Here is a 21,664-nt window from a genome sequence, read left to right as displayed (position 1 = left end):
ATAAAAAAAAACCTTTATTTTCATGTTAAAAATGCACTTTCAATAAAGTATTTGGAACTCCGTTTCTACTGCATTATTTTTATGTTGAGATGGTGTTATCGGCAGCTGCTGAAAGTAACTAAAAAAGTAACTTTTAATCTAACTTAGTTACTTTTAAAATCAAGTAATCAGTAACGCAATTTAGTTACTTTTAAAACCAAGTAATCAGTAAAGTAACTAAGTTACTTTTTCAAGGTAACTGTGGCAACACTGCTTGCGAGGCCGCTCGATGTATGCGACTCGGCTGATGTATGTGGCGGTGGTGCGTTCGCAGGCGGTGGAAGACCATCACAATGCTGATCAGTCATCCAGACAGTCTGCGAGATGGAAAACGACTGCTAGCGGGCTGCAGCCACTGGATATAGATGAGAGCGGGATGGAGTCATAATAGATTCCTGACCGGCCTGATCTATCAACTGAATTATTACAGCTATCGTCCATATCACGCCTGTCATATATCTTCGGTAACTACAGGACGCCAGCTTCAAATTGTCGAGCAGTTTGTACACACTGGGGGGGAAAGTCCCGCAGCCACAGATTCAGAAACTCCCACTTTGTCAGTTCTAACAGTTTTTTTTGTTTGTTTTTTTTGTGAAAGTGGAAGACAACCTGAAACATTTCTTGTAAATATGTTATGTGTGACCTCACTAGTCTAAACATGACATTCTGATTAATATTACATTTGCAGACTATGAGTTATGCAGCAAAATACAGCCGTTTTTATCCATCTCAGGGGGCGGCCATTTTGCCACTTGCTATCGTATCGACTGAAGATGACATCAATGTTGTTCAGGCAACAACCAATTAGAGCTCACCTGTTTTCTGAATCTGCATTGTGATTGGTTGTCATCTTCAGTCGACAGCAAGTGGCAAAATGGACGCCCCCTAATGAATAAAACCAGCTGGATTTTGCGGCTTAACTCATATTCCACTAACACAATATTAACTCATTCTATCCTAAAAACATGTAAATATATTTTAACACATTTTCATTCCCTCCCAAAATGTGTGGCTTAAAGGTGGTTAAAAAAAACAAAAAAAACAGCCAGCAGGTGGCAGCAGAGTATAAGATATCAGCCAGGGCGATGTTGCAACAAGCTCTTTTTGTCAATGTATTCAGCAGGAATGTGAATATTGATGAAACTTAGCTATATTGTAATGCGAATTGCTGCAAAACGGAAACAGATACAAATATACTTTTTTTTTTTTTGGCTGATGAAAGAAGAGATGTTAATCTTTCTTTTGGCATGTTCCATGTTATATATATATATATATATATATATATATATATATATATATATATATATATATACATATATATATATACATATGTTTTAATATTCTGTGGGCCCTGCAAAATCAGTCAAATTCCAGTAAAACAGCCGGGATCAAAGGAAGTTGCTTCAGTAAAAATGGCTCGGAGTGAATGAGTTAATCAGAATGCCATAATTAGACTAATGGGGCTGCATAGAACATATTATCCCCCCCCCCCCCCCCCCAAAAAAAGGGGGGGGGGGGGTTGACTTACTCTTTAATGCAGGTCAGTCAGACTCGGGTAAAAAATAAAATAAATGATCGAGACATCCCTACACACTACCAATAAATATGGCCATCTTGCCACCAAGAACGGACTTACACCGTCTCAACGTTGATGAACTCATACAGATTGTTGACTTTTCTTTATACGGTGGTTCTTGTCACTGTGCCGATCTTAATTCAAAGTATCGCTTTGGCTCGAGAATCTGCTGAGCCCCAAACATTCTTCTAATTCTGGATTTAGACTTATGGAAAAGGCCAAAGGCGATGCATCCATAAGCATGCTCACTATCTGGAGCCCTTTAAATGGAGCCAACGTGAGGGGCCTTTGTGGTGACACATCTTTCATTACCCACAAGGCTTTGCTTTTCATACTCACACAAGTGGCCCATCTGTCAGTGATGGAAGAGGGGCAGCGGTATGATTTGAAGCTATGCGAGTTGATAGCGGTGCGCCTTTTGTTGTTGTTTACACAGCATTTGCACATCATTAGGCTTGGCCAGGCTGGCTGCTTGCTCCTTTTATATTAATTAAAATTAATATACAGTAAAGTCCCCATGCATGGCTCCTAGCCCATATCTTGAGGTAAGACTCAATTAACCCTGACGACCTTGTCTAACACAAACAATAAGAAATTAATTATATCCAGCGTGCATTGCAGTCGAGTCTGGTTATAAATAGTACGCGGTGCATTTCCACCATGTTTTCATGGGCTTGTGCTCAAATCAATGGCCCATTAAAAGATCCCCGGCAACATTAAGTGAGTAGCATGAAAGCGCAGGTGTTAGCAGGGTGTTTTTAGCCCCGTCTGTCACACTTTATTGTGTATGATCAGCCTCTCATGGCTACCTCATTGATTTCACTTCATGCGCTTGTCAGACTGTTAGCAGACAGGTCTGAAAATGAAGTCTGGGTTGTTTATTTTGGGTGTTGGAAGGGACCTTGAGGTGTGTTGCTTTTGATGTCAACTTCATAATTCATGTTTGGCAGTCGTGTATTTCAGACAGGTCGCACTGGCTTGCAGTTTAAAGCGCTTGTACGTTTCTGGCCCGACAGTCAGGCGAATCTGTAAGGATTTGTGGCCCAAAAAGGGCTCGGCAGACATTTAGATTCATTTGATTTAAAATCCACAGTGTTGTTCCTTCAAACGTGTAGGTGTCATGACTCAACATTTGCAGAAGCTGGATTGTGAATTACAACTGAGTTCTGTTGACTTGAGCGCTAACGAACAATATTTGACTTACGCTAACATGACTAGCTGTAGCATGTATCATCACTGACATAATGTTGAATCCAAATGATAACTAGTACAGTGCAGATGAAGAAAATGGCTAGAGTGCTCACTAAACTCTTCTAACAAGCTGACCTTGAAGAGTGTTTTGGCCTTCGTGATGTTGAAACTCAATGTGAGGTTTCGCAAAACACTGTTGCCGTGGCAATGCACCGTTCGCCAATAAAACAACGCCGATTTTGAAGGTCTAACCATGCATGAAAACTCGTGAAACTTGGGAAATGGTTAGAGTGCCGACTAAAACTCTTGACCAATCAGGCTTTTCATCAGTTTATGTTGGACACCATTCAAATCCAAGCAATTATATTAAACCCATTAGTGTTATCTCTTTGACAGTGATGTACTATCCATTTTATTGAAGAAGATTGAACATGAGGCATAAATATAGTACTGATAAAATTGGCCAGAGTGTCGACAAAAATCCTTCCCATATGACAGCTACATTGTGCGTCCCAGCCTGATAGTCCCTGGCAACCCATTAGCGCATCGCTAATTGCAAATCTGTAGGAATTGGGTGTGCTAAGCAGTGTTGAGCAGACATTGGCGTTATCGTATTGTCACTGTGGAGTAATTGCACCCCTCAGCAGTCCTTACCTCTGGAAAAACTTTTAATTACATCGTAGCCATGCCCTCTTGAACGAATGCCTCCACTTAAATCCTGAATGATGAGGGCCCGTGTCTCTAAATGGCGAAAACGTGTTTATCAATCTGCCGGGATTAACTAGAGTGTTGAGTTTGTCGAAGCTTTATTCCAGGAGGATTCCGAAGACCGAGTAGACGAGAAGTCGCGTGCCGACAGACATGAATGAACAAGCCAGTTGTAACGTATTCCTCGGGCGCCTCGGATCATTTATGTCTTGTACGGCCCGTGCCCCCGCGTCGGCGCTCCCCCTGGAGATAAAGGTGTGTGTACGCTGTCCATCATCATAGAAGCAGATGAGTGTGCAGCGGAGCGGAAACCAAACCAGTGGCAATTCTCTCACAGGTGCGCTGGAGCAACAATCCCCCCTAGGATCACCCTTCAGTCAAAAAATGTAACAAAATCTACAGACAAACGTAAAACATTTGATCCCTCACTTTAGTAATAATTTAAAAATTTTACTGTAGACACAAACTACTGTATTTCAGAGGGGCTTGGGCTGAGGAGCCATTTGGTGACGTTTTGGACAAGCTATGGACTTTCTAGCATGCAGACTTGTTCAGTCGACTTTAGATATAGACTGATTCAATTTGAAGTTCTACATAGGATTCAAATTGACATTTATTTTGGTTCTGCCCTGTATTCAATATATTTTGCCATCCATCCATCCATCCCATCCATCCATCGTCTTGGTAAAGTCGCTTGAACGTATTAATAACATTATCGTTCAAACGTCCCCGTAAAATGTAGGCCACATGCTAAAGACATTTTTTCCAAGAATGCCACGCAGTATTTTCCCACAATGCCGCATGGTAATGCCACAATTGCACATGTGCATGTCAATACCCATTGTCATTATGGGGAAAAAATGTAATGCTTTTAGCATTTAGCCTACATTTTACCAATATGTTTGACTGACTTCCATCCATCCATCCATTTTCTTGACCGCTTATTCCTCACAAGGGTCTTGGGGGTGCTGGAGCCTATCTCATCTGGCTTTGGGCAGTAGGCGGTGTACACCCTGAACTGGTTGCTAGCCAATCACAGGGCACACAGAGACGAACAACCATCCACACTCACAAGCACACCTAGGGACAATTCAGAGCACCCAATTAACCTGCCATGCATATCTTTGGAATGTGGGAGGAGACCGGAGTACCCAGAGAAGACCCACGCAGGCACGGGGAGAACATGCAAACTCCACCCAGGAAAGCCGGAGCCTGGACTCGAACCCGAGTCCTCAGAACTGGGAGGCGGACGTGCTAACCACACATTCACCGTACCGCCCTGTTTGACTGACTTTACCAATAAATTTGAAAAACATTGCACTACGTTTGAACAGCATAACAACACAACAAACTATTCACTCCACATTGGTACTTCCAAAAATAATTAAACAAAATCATTTGCAGAGGATTTATTCCCTCACAGTTTTCCAGCAAAAAAAGAAAAGAAAAGAACAACTCTGACACAGTAAGTGTCATTAGTACGGTACTAGTGACACTTTATTTGTCCGAGAGGTGGGTAGTAATGAGTTTTTGAAAATGTACTCCTAAGAGTAGTTTTACCACATAATACTTTTTACTTGAGCTGATGTGTACTCTTATTCTGCTATATTGGGCTACACTAGAGTCGTTATACATTTCATACATTAGATAGCGTATTTTTATGGCCATAAGGCTGTTATGTACTGGAGGTTGGATCCCAAAGCGCAGACACAAATAAGATTTTAACTATTTATTCACATCGAGAGGTGAGAAACAAAGAGCTGCACACAGGAACAGTGGTAATAATCCGACAAACACATACACACTTCTCAGAACGCTACTACAGACAGTGAATCAATCTGATTGGTTGTGACTAAGTAAAGGAGTAAAGATGGACATCACAAAGCTCATGACATCACATAGGTTTTGACATCACGTAGCGTTTTTCCAGTTGAAACCAGTTGATGGTTACATCAGTTCAAAACAGACACTTGACCTCACGGTCATGAACCCAAACTTAACAGGTCATGAACTCAAACTTAACGCAGGTGTGACCCCAGACATGACAAAGGCGCACTTAAAAGTCTTGAATTTTCTCAAAAATCGACGTCCGCCTAATAATGAAATGCGTCTTTTGTGGGCACCGAGTTCCAAAATCTGTACATGTTGTTGTGCGACTTCGGTAAACGCTCGGCTTGACTGACTGTTTGTGAGCAATGCGGCCCTGGTTGAGGACTGGCAGGCATGATGAGAACCCTAAAGAGTTTACTGAAAGAGGACGTCTTGGTGCTTTGGTTTTTAGAAGCGACCACGCCACAATTTATGAGTACCTAATAGTACCTTCCTATTAATTTTCCCTATTGCTGGCGTCGGGCTGTCCGAAACCTCGGAGGTCACAATTGAGTAAATTTCACATTTTTATTCAAGAATCTATACTTTTGGTCAGTGCACATGTGTAGGTGTTGTGTAAAGTGTTGAAAATGGCTTGTTCTCTTTGATGATGCAATGTTAATGGTTGAAAAACCATGTCGTTTTTGGGATATCCTGAAAAGTGACCATTTTGGAGGTACAAGGTTTTGGCCCGATGCCAGCGCTATGCCAAATAAGCTACAAATCAGCAGCAACCAGATAGTGGAATGTCTGTAGTCTCTGTGGGACGAGGGTCAACCTGGCTTCTAATCACTCCTACTGTCCTAATCAGAGATCTTGTTCCTGCATGGAAGCTACAAATGACATTTGCATATATCGACACACAGGAGTCAATCCGAGGGATCACGGCGTGTGATTTTTTTTTTTTTTTTTTTAATCTCTTCGCTAGCTCACCTCAGATCACGTTCATCAACACGCTCAATGTTTTACATCGATTCTAACACCTCCGAATCAGAGTAGATATTCAAAAGAGGCCAGCTGGATAAACACTGAATGTGTTAATGTGTCTTGCGCTGAGAAATTATGCAGCGCTTTATCTTATTAATAAAACAACATTGAAAATTAATTGTCTTGTATAGGCTGCAGGGTTATTAACTGCAACTATAACAATGCCGGTTTGTTATTATTGCAGGGATTATTCCAGAAGACAGATGGAGACTCGTTTTGTTTTTTGTTGTTGTTGTTTTTTTACATACACCAGAGCCACCGCAGATGCTTCATAACTTTTGAAATTTATTAATTCTGCTCCGGTGCTACGTAAGTATGACTGAAGATGCTCACTGTGCACCTGTCTCTCGGGGATTAATTAACCTATAATGCTGCTGGTGGCATCCTGTAAAGGTCCTACGGGAAATAATGTGACTGAGAGTGCCTGCTTTACTTATTTGTGTAGGCAATGTGGAGGAGTGACCTGATGAGAATATAAATTTTTATTAGACGCCTCTTTAAACGAGGCACACAGTGTTTTCATACCACGTACCTTGAAGGTAATGTTGTTTCAAGTACTCACAAAAGATTATGATGAACTCATCTGACTACAACATTATCTAGTAGTTCTTTAAAATGTGCAGTGGAATGTTAAAGGGGACATATTTATGAAGAATTTATTTAGCTTTCTCACTTGTATGCATACAGTACAAAATTAGTTAAAGGGATAGTTTGGATTTTTTGACATGAATCTCTATTTCATCCTCACCTCCAGTGTGTGCGATCATCACTGACTTACCCCTGACAGCATTCTGTGACACGAGTTCTGGTCCGGTGTTGGATGAGAGGAAAATAGTCCAGCAAGCTGGCTGGGGTTACGAACATAAAGCATTTTTCTTCTAAAAACAATTTGTGTTAAAAAGAGTGATACATTTGCATCACTAAACTCCCTTCTGAAAAAAAGTCAGACGCCATTACCGCTGGGCACTATTTTTCTGTTCGTTCGTATCACTGCGCGGCGCCCCACATGCAGCTGATAGACAGACAGACAGACAGACAGATAGATAGATAGATAGATAGTTAGTTTAGTGATGCAAATGTATCACTCTTGAACACAAATTGTTTTTAGAAGAAAAACACTTTATTTCCGTGACCCAAGCCAACTTGTCGGACTACTGTCCTCTCGAACAAAATCGGACCAGAACTCGTGTCACAGAATGCTGTCAGGGGTAAGTCAGTGCTGATCGCACACACTGGAGGTGAGGATGAAATAGAGATTCATGTCAAAAAAATCTGAATGCTCCCTTTAAGAAGCCTTCAGTTTTTTCAAAAGCTGACCATGCGCCTTATAATCCAGTATGCCTTATATATGGATCAATATTGAGCCGCAACAGGTCTCGCTGTCAAGACACTATCGGTGACACTGCACGATCGGTGACGCGCATGCGCAGAAGATCCCGCCATCTTGGATCGCTAGCTAATACTAATACTTTACCTCAGAGAAAATAATAAAACAGCTGTTTATTCATTTTGGGAGTGAATTGAGTTGTCAGAAAGCTGGTTTGTAATCTATTAATGAAGTTTGACTGACCTATCTGACTGTTTTGTTGACATTCCCTTTAGCGCAGCACCATCTAATGGATGCATAACGTAACCCCCAGCCTCTACTGTAGCGCCTTATATATGGAAAAAGTTTTAAAATATGTCATTCATTGAAGCTGCGCCTTATAATGTGGTGTGCCTTATAATGCGGTGCGCCTTATATATGGTAAAAGTTTGAAAATATGTCATTCATTGAAGGTGTGCCTTATAGTCATGAAAATACGGTAAATGCCTCTTCACCATGTTTACTTTGAACTCGAGCTCCACTAAATAACCCAAGTCTGTCGAACTCAGAGCCTACTGTGTTTAAATTCAATCAGCATTTTTTTTTTTTTTTTTAATGTATTCAGGACCAATATCGTTCCAAGCCACTTTGAGGCACAATTTTTCACCAATTTTTTTTTTTTTTTAATTCTCACTGTATTTGCGTCCTAATTTTGTTGACAAAGTGGTGTAGGTTGATCTTCCAGAAAGTTCTCCGTGCTTCCCTTTTCCGTCAACATTATATCCTAGACCACACATGAAAGTGTTTCACCAGTGGGAGGTTGCAAAGGTCTAATTAGCCACTGTCTGTCCTGTCAGTGATAGCTGATGTGTACAAGGCTAGAGGAGCTTGTGTACACCGGAGCGCCATATTAAACTGTCAAACGCAAGTGTGCCGGCTTCCTGTGCGCCGCCTCTGCTCGGCCGTCCCCACGGGAGAGCTTCGGAAGAATGGATACAGCAATTATCCACGGGGGCCGCAAAGTGAAAGGTGAAAGGATTTGTATTTACTTGCCACCGAGTAGTTAATGACAATACAATATGGCGGCATTATGGGGATTAGAGGCCGGGGATTTGGGCAGATGCACTGTAGTTTCAATCAGCGCCTTAGTGAAACCGTCACAAATTGAAGAAAATCCTTGCCAGGCAGGCTGCATATATTCTGTGTTTTTCAAGCAAAGTATAAAGTATATTTACCCTTCAGTGTGTATTCTATATAAAACTTGAGCGATGTCGCCTTATGATCAACTATAATACCATTTAGGGGGACTATCTATAATTTATCATAAGGCAAATGGTAGAGTCCTATTCAAAGTCAAGGATGTTTTCACTTTGACACATATGTAAGAAAGATTGAATGTGAATGTGCTTTTGGTAGAGTGCTGACGAAAAATGGATAGTGCTGATTAAAATCATCTTTAACGTCATTTGGTATGGATAGCATGTGTGGTCTTATTTTTATAGTGTTGTCGTATCCCTTATTGTTTTAAGAATTTTGAACAACAGTTCTAGCAAAAAAAATGACTATTACGATCAGCTATCTTGGCTATTTTGTATCCGATACTACTAGAAACAACAGAGCTCTTGCTTCGACATAAAGCTCTACAACTTGAATATTGTCAGGGATGGGCAAGTTAGTACTAACACCAGGTGTCTACCCAAAGGAAATCTGTGCAGAAAGGTTGGTCTTTACTTGACTAGTTTAACTGTAGCCTGGTAGTAACCTATGTGATATATGATTGGTCTCATAGCCGTTTCTTCCTATAGGCCAAGTAGGCAGCTGCCTAGGGCCCCCAAGCCACCAGGAGCGCCCGAGCTCAATGTGTAGTCTTACCTGAGGACGATTAAATGTTCTGTCCTTATCTGTCGCTAATATTTGTTCATTACATTCCTTTTATGCTTACAAAAAATAAACATAGGATATAAATAAAAGAAACTGTTTTGTGCCACACAGTTTGTGGCGTAGCCTATACGTCGCTAACTGTGTGAGAATGATTGACTGCTACCCGTTAGCGAGAGTGCTAAACAAAACTGACGCCATAATGCAGGGGTGGCAAACTGCGGTCCTTGAGGGCCGGAGTCCTGCAGCTTATATAGATTCCCCTACTCAAAGTGCAGCTGATTCCAATTTCAGGCTCGTTATCAGGCTTCTGCAGAGCTTGCTGATGAGCTGATCATGAATCAGCTGTTGAAGACGGGACATATCCAAAACCTGCAGGACTGCGGCCCTTGAGGACCGGATCTCGCCACCTGTGACGTAATGGAATAAAAAGAAATGGAAGAAAAAGAAAACTTATGAAGAAAACCGGTCAAAGGAGATAGTTGGAGGCGAAACTCCATTTTATTTTATTTTTTATTTTTTTTTAGCAAGTTTGTTTATTTGTTTTGCTAGCCAGCTCGCTAGCCTTGGGCATTTATAGATGTTAACCTTCCCTTGGCCAACCCCAAGTTCAACTAGTATAATCTGTAAATTATTGTAGAAAATGATTAAAAGTGACAATTTGTAATTGGGGACAAGCTTTAAAGAGACACTGTACATTACAATTTTTTAATTTAAAAAAAAAGATTAATTTTAATATTCAGTATTACTGCAATAGTCTATTTGCTAGATAACCTAGTGAGCTTTGTCTTTCCAGGAGCAATTCTAAAATATGTATTATTATTAATATTTACATGGTCAGCTGCCTGTTTTCGATAGCCCAGTAGATCCTGCCCATGAGTGTGAGACTGTGATGTTAAATAAGCATTATCTTTTTTTTTTCTAAACACTCAAAAGCTGTTTTATTTATTGACGTAAAGAGTAAGATGTTTAATTTTAACTGTAGTCTGTTTTGCTCATAGAGTGTAATAGATTGTGGTATCTTAGGAGGCCATCTAAAGGGTTAGGAATCTCTTCATTGTAGTTTGGCAAACTAGGGGCCCCAAACCGCATCTTGCCTAGGGCCCCCATAAGCTAGAAACAGCCCTGATTGGTCTCACAAAAGAAAAGCAGTGACTCTAAAATGCTTACCTCCTCAAGGATTTATTTTTTCCACTACATGGTTTGAACCTTAGCCTCAGAGATGATCTACGACAGCGGCTTACAGAGTGATTGTTCGATTCATTTTCCCCAGGCACGGGGGAGTAAATGTCGAACCGCAATCATGTGTTTGACTTGGACTTACGGCATCCCCATCCCCCGTAAGCTAACGGCGCCAAAGTTCACGACGCGGTAGCCGCGAGATAAATGTTATTTGCTCTCGACCCGCGCGGGAGAGGTCGATGTAGGAACACACCGACGGTTCAACTTTGCCCTCTCGTGAATCCAGAGACGCCGTATCATTTAATTAAAGCGCTCGCTTATATCCCATTGGAGTTTACATCCCTGCGAGGAGCATTTAATTACAGGCCTTATTATCGAGAACCTTTTGACACGCGGCACTGACACGTCTGTGAACCCTGAAATCGTTGGGAGAAGACGGCAATCAAAACGGAGATACCCAGGCTGTAATTAACAGTGGATTACCTGGCAGAGTGACTTCAGACAATGCGCGCCGCTTTCAAGTCATCCGCAATAACTACAGAGCTAATGTAGCTCAAGTGATAACTTTTCAAGTTACAGTGAGCTTTTGAGCAGGTTGTCCTTATTTTGACTGTGGAATTGACAATCATAAAAATGTAAGCATAAAGTGGCAGTTAAAAAAAAAAAGAAAAAAAGGTAGGTATCTTCAAAAATAGACATGGTGGAAATTCAGACATTAGCAAAATGATGATTGAGCTACCATCTAGCTAAGCTTCTGTTGCTCGTATTTATGGCAGGCTACAAACAAACTTTTTACGGTGAAATGAATAGCACGCTATCGATCTGATGTTAGCTAGCAGGCTAGCCTTTATATTTAGCTCTATTGTTCAATGATAACTCAACCAAACATTTATATACATGTAAGAAAATGCCTTCGACAAACCCTAATATAGATGGAGGTTTGGTTACCAGTGTGCCCTTTATAAGTGGCTACTCCTCAAGTTAGCTTTGAGATACTTCAACTATTTACATCCGCTCAACTTATCCTTCTCACAAGTAGCTTCTTTTTTTTTTTTTATCTTACATTTTAGATTTAAATTGTTTTATAAGGAATTTGAAAACGAAAAAAAACAAACGAACAAACAAACAAACAAACAAGCAAACATTTTAGTGTATATCTGCCCCCTAGTAGTTTCCTATTGGCTATCTTTTACTATGAAAAGTTATATAGAATATTGGAATGATGCCTTGTATCGTCTCCAGGAGCGCGTAGGTTCACTTACCATACTTAAAAGGAACATTTTTCTTTTTCTAGCACAGACCAGCTGCTGAATTGCAGTCCTCACAGGGAACAAAGGACTCGTGTCATTGAGTGATATTGAGAGATGTGGAGGCCACTAGAAATGCACGGGATAATCAGGTGAGGAATTTCATCTCAGGGCTTTTTATTTTCAGCCTTGTAAAGACATAAAAAAATGTGTGGTGTTCTTTTGTCAGCGGTCATAAATGCTAGCAATTGCTAAGTACAGCCACCGTTACTAAGGTAGCAGTCACAGGTGACCAACTTGGTAAATGGCGGGCATGTTGGGCTTTGAGTGATTCCATATGCCGACACAATGGGCAGTGTTAGCGACAGAGATTTGAAACCTGTGTGAGACTCAAACTCAGTGTGGTTTTCAGTAGTAATTTCGTATCAACATTAGCATGACTGGCAAATACACTCAGGGCTACCCATAAGCAGACAAATGATGCTTAACTATGTTATTCCAGTAATATTTTCACGCACAGCCTATAAACCACATGTGAGACTGTTGTGGATAATATCAAGGTAAATGTTTTGCGAATTTACTGAGGTAACGTGTCAGCTAGCAAATGCTTTTTGTGAGCTAGCAAGCTTTCTAGCTTCTAGGTGGCTCATATGCTAATGTTGTAATTTTATTTTACCCATAAAATCTCCATCAGTTTCCTCCATCTTGGTGCTAAATGATTTGGCTTTGGAGGTAATGAGAACATTTCATGCCAGCAGCGTTGGCAACGATGATGATAATTAATGTCCGCTGTCTCTCCAATGACCAGCAGTGAATTCGGGTAAGAATTATTTCCCTATATCAAATCATATTAATCTACATTTGGAGCCAGCTGTTAATTTGACACTAATTTGATAAAGTGTAAGAAAGTGGGGGAAAGTGAAAAAGGGGACTGTATGATTCCCATGATCACATGTAGATAGTCCTTTTTTCTTACGGATTGAAATCCTTTCCCGACAAAAGACAGACTTTGGAGCATGACCACATTATTGCTTCTATCCAGTACTCTTTTCAGCTGCGTTAATTGAATAAAAGACAGAACGGAAAAAAAGGTTCACATTTGGAATAAGAGACTGAGGAATATGTTAACTAATTCATGGTATGTGACTCTCGCCTCTTTTAAATTTCACTGAAACTACACAGGCAGGAAAACCAATTGTTTGTGTCCAACATGAAAACCAAAGCAACACGTGGTGCTATAACCCCTAACGGTGGAGTTAATCCTGATTATGACACTAGAACATAAAGTTAACAAAAAAAAGGGGGAGGGACAACAACACATTCTGTGTTGTCATCCAAAAGAAATGAGCTATTATTAATTCTGTGAGTTGATGGCTGACTCAGCCACTTAAGAAAATTAAAAGCCTCTCTCACTCCAATAATCACCCGCCTTATCCAAAAGGCGGAAAAAGAAAGTAGTAGCTCTTCAGTTCACAGATGCTATTCTTCAAACGCGGACATTATAGTTTATGGCTGAACCCATTTCAGCACTGTTGGCAACCAAAACAGCAGCACCTGGCGGCATTGAAATGAGAAAAATAAAAATGTATAAAAAATCAATTAGTCACTTTTTTTGCTTTTCAATTGCCAAATGACAATGAAAAGAAGAAACCACACAGACTTGTTAGACGCAGTTCTTTTTATTTTGAAACTCCATTTTCTCATGACATGCAGTATACTGGTAACACCCCTTCATATTATTCCATAAATGCATATGTGGGCAATTACACCAAATATTGTACATGCAATTTGCTTGTTATAAAACTCACAACATAAACTGAAAATACAGTCCCATGTGCAACTTTTATTAAAAAATTTAATTTAAAAAAAACGCGTTATAGTTAATTTGATCATATACTTACACAATTCATTTCCTAGGAACTCAAATGGCACCAAAAGGCCCTTGTACAAATAATAGATGTGTCCCCTTGTCTGCAGTTGAGTAATTAAATGCCCACAGCCACTATTTTGAGAAACATGAACAAAAAGGAAAAAGTTCCAGACAAGCAAATTAATTAAAAACTATAAGTCCACATGGTCTCCAGGAGCAAGCAACGTGACTATAAAAAGCCTTGTTCATGTCATTTCAGACTTTATTATATTACATAATGTCTGCTGCAGTTATGTCGTGATATGAAAGTAATCGCACAGGATTTGGAGGAGCAGCGCTATTATATTATTCCGTGCTTATCGATTTTTGGCCGCCACGGGCAATGTTTGACAAAGAAGTGTAGCTCGAGATTAACTTCTCGCCATGGAGCAGCAAAAAAATGCCTTCGGAATATGTTTTAGGGTTAACTTTTGACCTTACTTGCTTATTTAAATGCGAGCTGGCTGCATATTTTTTTTTCTTTCTTAGCTCAATTTGCATGTAAGAATCAGTGGCGCTTGCAGTTGGAAGCTGAGCTCAGGAAAAAGATTTTCCAACGTCTCATCCTGATCGCGGATTTGGATCGCTGAACATACGCTGATGCATTTACAGCCCCACTCGCAAGCCTCGGCTGTCTTTTCCCGGATGTAAAATATTTATTTGAGATTTTTTACATTGAACCCACCCAAGTTCCTTACCTTTAGCTCCAGGCAATGGGGGGAAAACGTCAGTTTCATCAACCCTCATCGCACTTCGATTACGACAGAAATGTCAAGATGTAAACACAAGTTGCATTTTGTGTATGACGAACCTTCTATAGAGCAGGTGTCACACTCAGTCCTGGGGGCCGGATCTGGCCCACCACATCATTTTATGCGGCCTGCAAAAGCAAATCTTGTGCATCAACTTCCATAACTCTTGCTAAAATCTACCAAAATCTCAAATTGGTATCATCCAATAAAAATCTTTTCTCTGAGAGAAACCACAACTACAGTGTGGCCCTGGACTAAAATGAGATTGACACTCCTGCTCTATGGGGACTCAATTAAAAAAATAAAATTTAAAAAACAAAACAAAACTGGAAATTATTAGTATTATTGGATTTTTTGGAATATAGTTGTTGGGGTTTTTTAGACCAAAAAAATGACAACATTAAGAGTTTAAATCCCAATTTAATTCTTTTTTCCTCAGAGAAAACAAGTTGATGAATGAATGACTTCATTTTAATAACATTTATTGGACATCTATTGCATAATTTGCATATATTTTTCTGTGTGGCCATCATAATACGTAATTACTATGCCGTCTGTCCCTATTTTTTTAGGTTTAAATTTTTACGTTTAAATTTGTAAATCTTTATTTTTATTTTATTTTTTTAAAAGAACAAATAAAAAATCTCTCTCCAAAATCGGTCCCTAAATATAACAGATTAACGCTACTATTTCTCAAAATAAATTAGTCTTTTTTTTTTTTTTTCTTTTATGTTGTTAACATGCTTCCTTGAACGCGATGACCTGATTATCATACCATTATGCATTATAACCGTAATGGTAATATTCCTTGACAACCGTCATGCTTTATACCGGTATATTTCCGATCATCTTACATGGCAGGTGAAGTAGTGATTGTCGTGATTGGTTGTCTCAACAACTTTAATGAGGAACATTATGGCAGCACTTCCATGCGGATTAAACATCCTTTGGCTTCTCTGGCATGCTCAGCCTTTATTGCACTTGATCGGTGAGCATGATGGCCGCCTTGCCCAGGTAATCAACTATGGTGCAACAGTTGCTCCCATATGGGGAATCACATTGTGATTACCTTAATGCAGATGAGCCGGTAATCACCTTGAGAGTCTGTCGAGCCTTTTGACGAAGCGAAGCCGCCGCTCTCATCAATGTGACCACGATGGGCCGACAGAAGTCCCATCCTCTCATCTTCCCTCCGGCGGGAATATGCTGACTGAGATATGCTTGCCACAGCCGTTGTTGCACTTTTAATCTCTATGGGCAGAACATGTTCAGTTATAAAATGACAAGTCTGTCACTAGAACTGCTGCACTTGGAGGTACCGAAGTCAAAGAGGAAGCTTAAAGGGGATTGAGCCTTTTCTATTTATTTACCCTTTATTTCCTTCATTATCTGCATGTTGTCTTATTTTAAGACTCATATGAATCCCCCTCAGTCTGCAGTACGTACTACTTTATGATTAGTGTTTGATTATGCCTGCATGACTAAAATATGTACCATTTCACGTCGTGCCCTTATTTTTGGCAGGGTGTTATCACTTTATTCCAGAGCTGCTATTCTCTCACGGAATTAAACAGGTTTTCGACAAGCTGTTAAAGTGCTCGTAATGAAAATGGGCTCGTAGCCAAGTTGTTTACAATTTCTCAAAAGTAGAAAAAAAAAAAACAAAGATTTGGGAAGGGTGGAAAATGACTGTATATATAGATCACAGTAGGGGTGGGAACCTGTGGGTACCTCACGATACGATACGATATGCGATATAAGGCTCACGATAACGATTATCTCACCATATGACAATACCGCGATTATCGATATATTGCTCAGGTCTTAAATCCACGCGATAATCTACGATAAAATTAATCATAAAAAAAATAAGAATAAAAATAGTAATTAAAAAATAATAATAATCAAATAATTAATAAAAATAAATAATCAATAAATAGATAATAAAAAATTAAAAAACAAATCATAGTATAATAATAATAATAATAATAATAATAAGAAGAAGAATAAAATATATAAATATAATATATAAATATGAACATATATATATATATATATATATATATATATATATATATATATATATATATATATATATATATATATATATATATATATATATATATATGTGAAATAAAACTAAGCTCATGAGTCTTCTTTGCCTGAAGACTTCCGTCCATTCCCCGCCACTCTTATGAGGTGCTCCCCCTACTGGCCCGCCAAGTAATTGCTCGATAAGTCATGAACAATGGAGCCATTATAGTGGCTGAATATTAACTACAAATATCGTGATACTGGCGCAGGCGTATCGATAATCCATTGGGAGACAAAGTATCATGATTTATCACGATATCGATATATCGTCACACTCCTAGATCACAGAGCAGCATTGTCTAACTACAAGAAAAAAAGTCCAAATTAATTAAAGGAAAATGTTGTGGGGCAAGAGGCAACACACTAGAAACATGGCCGACATTCATCACGTTACAGCTCTTGGACACAAAAAGTTGCTGGTATTGCTAAAATGCATTAACAAAATGCAGTACGTTCTTCAATTGACCGCAAAAAGTTCGCTTTCAGCTGGTCGTGAACTCCAAATGAAATCATGTCCAAGACAGGTGAACAGAATGTAAGAAGTGGTTTTAGTGGTGCCTAAACATTTTCCTAAGAGGTCCGTCTACAAAAAACAAAAAACAAAAAAAAGAGGACAGTTGCAAGAGCTACATTGACACACTTTGCACCTTTGTATTACTTATAGGTAGTGCTTGTATTTCTTTTAACTATGTATTATATTTTCAGGACATGATATAAACAAATCTTTGGGCCACAAATGGCCCCCGAGCTTTAGTTTTGACACCACTTCAGAAAGAAAGCTCTTTAATTATGGTTATTACTTCTTCTTTTTTTTTTTCTTTTTTTTTTTTTAATAAATCTTCGTTACTTCCTTATTGGGGCACTATTAGCGCCATTAATATGACAGATTTACTCAAGTGATATAACACTATCAAGCAAAAAAGGCAATGAGATATAGTTCAGCCAAGGGGCCAAAGTCTGCAGCTTTCGTCTGCAATCAGTCCGAGCGAAACAATTACACAAATGACCTTTGAACACGTCAACGTATTTACTTCATTAGGTTAAGTGGTTCCTTTTTGAGCTGCACCGCCTCAGACGGTCCTCCTTTTCCAATGAGCTTTTATTGAAAAGAAAACGCAGGGAATCAAACGTATTAAAAAGTCTTTTTCCGCCATACCCAGGGAGATATCTTAGCCTGATGTCAGCAGGCTCTTTTAAGGTTTTTTTTGTTGTTGTTGTTGTTTTCAATCCCCTAAAGATGGACGAAGGATTGCAGCGATTTGCAAGGAAAGTGGTTGGTGTTGGATAGACTGTCACTGACGGTGGAGCAAGGGGGGAGCAAAATGAGAGAAAACAGGTACATCTCCCTCAGGTCTATAATCCTGAGATTACTGTTTGCTCCGCGGCCCGTCTGACTACACTCCAGGCCGCCTGCGCTTCACTTCTAATCTCCTCGGCCCCAGCTGTCCACCAATTGATTCGAAGATTCTCTGAATCAATTACTCCTGTGTCCAAGGTCTCATTGCCTGCGAGATACACTCACACATGCTCGGGCGCCTGGAAAGGGAAATAAGCACATACACCAACATCCAACTGTGGTGTTGAAACAACCTATTCGACGCCAACTGCGCAACCTCTGACTTGTCGGTCTTGAACCAGACCTTGTGGTCAATACTGGTCTGAAATTAGTTTTGATCCGGCTTGGCAAGAGGATCCTCAATCCAATACTGGAATTCCCACACGTGTTAACGTTGGAAATCACCGGGGAGCTTGTCTTTTTTTACATCGTGTTGTCCAGAGGTGGGCATTCCGTCAATAGTGATGGACTGTCCGTTAGTTCATCACTGACGGACACACGTTTTGCTTACGAATGACGAGAAACTTCCGCACTGACGGAAGTGGGTTTTCATCCGTCAGTGTAATTGTCACTAAAAGGGTTAAGTACCAACGGCCCTCTCAGTTGGTTACTGACGGACGCCCGTTTGGCTGACGAATGACAAGTGACAGACTGACGGACAGTACACGGATAGAGTTAGTCAGGCCCTTTTCTGAATGTTTCTCCATCCATCCATTTTCTGCCATTTTGTCCTGTTGAGGGTCTGAAGGTGACCTGGAGCCGATCATAGCCGACTTTGGGAAGAGACATGGGACACCGTGGACCGGTGGTCAGACAATCACAGGGTGCAAATGCACTTCTGAATTCATAAATTCCCAATGACAGAGAACAGGATATTGTACATAGCCTTCCCATAAATGCGTCTATGGTGATGGTGATTTGATTTCCATCATTTAGTCCTTAATGTATATGTAGCACTCCCCATCATCAGTCCGTTTTCCAGCTACACGTACTGCAACCTGTACATGTATGATGAATCATTCATGCGAGGCAGGAAGAAGGAAAAGACCACTTGCGTTCAATTGAGCTCATTATTTATTTATTTTCTTTCAGCGAATCAGGAAAAAAAAGCCCACAAATGTTTCATTATGAGGAGCAAAGGAAACGAAATGGACTCTTGCGGTGCGAGAACTTTTTAAAATGAACTTCTTAACCCCCTCAGCTGTAATTAACGCCTCCCCGGTCGGCTTGCCAGGACGAGGAGGCGGAAATCCAGGAAAACTGGTGCTGACAGTCTTTTAATTTGCTCGCCCAGAGACGGCGTTTGGAATCGCTCCGAGGTTTAGTTTGCGGCTGCAAAAATAATAGCAGTTTATTGCCAATTAAACTAATGAGCGCTAAAATAACCTCAAGTGCGTTACTTGACAGAGCTGCTCCCAGCGAAACAGCAGTAAAGTGCAAAAGTAAAAGACTAGCAGGAACAATGAGCGAGGAATACATGTGCAAGTAATTGAAGGTCAACTTGGAAGAAGCCAAAGGTGCAGGCGCAGGCTTCCTAGTCCCTCCCTGTATTCGCCCCGAAGAATCCAAACCCCGAGAAGCATGTGTTGAGCTTCAACAGATGCAATCTTCAGAATCGGCTTTCAGCTTCTTCTACTGCGTGGCACATTATTAATAATGCAGCACACTTTTCTTCGAACCTCCCAGACAGATGTGCATCGACTGAGCCTGAGGTTCCCTGCTGCTCATCACCAGCCTGCTGTTATTTTCCGAGGCAGGTTGTATTGTTCTGTTCTATGCCTCGTTTCTAGATAGAGTCAAAACAACAACGCTAACAAACCTGTCACTTCCTCTGCCACTACAACGGTTGAGACAACAGTGAGAGGTGGAACGCCAGAAAAACAGCAAACAAGAACCATTCTTAAAGTTAGGATTTGGGGTTCGTAGTTAATTTTTGCATCAATATTGAGGTTTAATGTAAGGTTTAGAGTTAGTTGTTCACCTAGGATTTGGTCTGAGGTTGAGGTTAGCATTATGTGATAATTTTAAAGGTAAACTGTTTCAGTTAGGACATGGGTTAGAGTGAGAGGTGGGGCACAGTTTCAAAGTTAGGGATAGATTTAGGGGTTACATTTAGGGGTAAAAGGTAAGCGTTTAAGGGGTAGGGTCAAAGTCGGTGTTAAAGCATGAGTTAGAAGCAGAGTTTGGGGGCTAAGTGTAGGGCTAATATGCTCAGGCTTAGGTTACAGTTAGGGTTGGAGCTTTAAGTTTGATGATAGGCGTAAGGTCAGGGATATGAGTTAAGGATAAGGTTATTATCAGGAGTTAATGGAGGGACAAAAGGTTTGGGTCAGGGTTTGGGCTTCAGTTAGAGCTTGTCTTGTGTTAGGGGTTGAGAGTTGGGATAAAGGGTTGAGGCCAGGTCTTGGCTCTGCACTGGTGGTACAGTTAGTTTGAAGGGTACAGGGTTAAAGTCCATATATATCTTAGATTTAGAGTTGGGGTTAAGTTTTGGATTTAGGGTTGAAGTAAAGCCTTAAGGCCCAAAGCAAAGTGTAAGAAGTAAAGGGTTATTGTCAGGGCTAGAATTAGAGTCAAGTTTGAGGATGAAAGTTAAATGATGCTTAAAGGGGATTGGAATTTCCTAGCTGGGTTTAAGGTTCGGTCTGGGTTAGGTGTGTGTTTTTGTTAGGTTTGTGACGTCACACTTCCTCTCTGTGAAGACGAGGTACATCCATTGGCCACAACTTTGTAAATTGGGAGTTTTTGGACAGCATTTTCATCCCACCACACTGTAATTGACAAATCTGACTAGCATCTGCATCTAATTGAATTGACATTTAGAGTGATGGAAAAATGATTGATTATATTCACATGCAGCAAACTCCAATATTCATTTTCTGAAAATTGTTTCCAACTATTTCTTCTTCTTTTCCTTCTGTTGTATTCATGTAACTAATTTTAAGTTGCTGTATGGCCAATACTTTGTCCGGAAACTCAGCACTCCTAAAGTTACGGCCGTGTACAGCTCAGCTACTACCGTCGATCCCTCTCTTCTAACGTGGACACCTCTGTGCATTTGACTGCCGTGAAATGAAACAATGGGTCATTACGGCCGGAGAACAGTGGAGCGCCGAATTGCCTGGCGGTGGGAGGGTGCAGTGACACGGGGCCTTTGTTGACGGAGTGAGGGGTGGGAAATGAGTCGACTGATGTCAAACACCAATTACTGTAGGCACTGAAGCCCCACCAAAGGAGAGATTCTGTCACCAATGTGATGTCTTGCACAATACAGATAAAACTTGAGATAAAACCAGACCTGCTTTGACTATCAATTGTTGTTGATCATTCATCGTCATTGTGACACCAGTGATTGGGATTACGCCAAAACTAAGCGCAAATGTACTCTTTTACAGCAGTCCTGCTCACATATCATATCATGACTGTTGACTATAATTTTGATTGGGGAACAAACCAAATAAGAATGTTTAGCATATCTTTAAATGATACATTAAGAAGGGTATCTGATGCAGTCATGCATTTTTTGTTGTTTTTATCATCGTCACACAATTATAACTTTTAATAAACCACTAATTTACTGTAAAAAGATA

General features: G+C 40.2%; 1 protein-coding gene across 1 annotated transcript in view; it reads left to right on the top strand.

The window, feature by feature from the left end:
- zc3h12aa (zinc finger CCCH-type containing 12Aa) overlaps positions 1 to 21,664 on the top strand; it is a 315,343-nt gene that overhangs the window by 174,163 nt on the left and 119,516 nt on the right. Inside the window, exon 5 of the mRNA XM_077526148.1 lies at positions 12,031 to 12,135. The gene's annotated coding sequence lies outside the window, so the exon portion shown is untranslated. The remainder of the gene's footprint in view (positions 1 to 12,030; positions 12,136 to 21,664) is intronic.

This window comes from Festucalex cinctus, chromosome 7, assembly GCF_051991245.1.
Source record: "Festucalex cinctus isolate MCC-2025b chromosome 7, RoL_Fcin_1.0, whole genome shotgun sequence".
Taxonomy (NCBI): Eukaryota; Metazoa; Chordata; class Actinopteri; order Syngnathiformes; family Syngnathidae; genus Festucalex; species Festucalex cinctus.
This window is presented reverse-complemented; position numbering and strand designations above follow the sequence as displayed.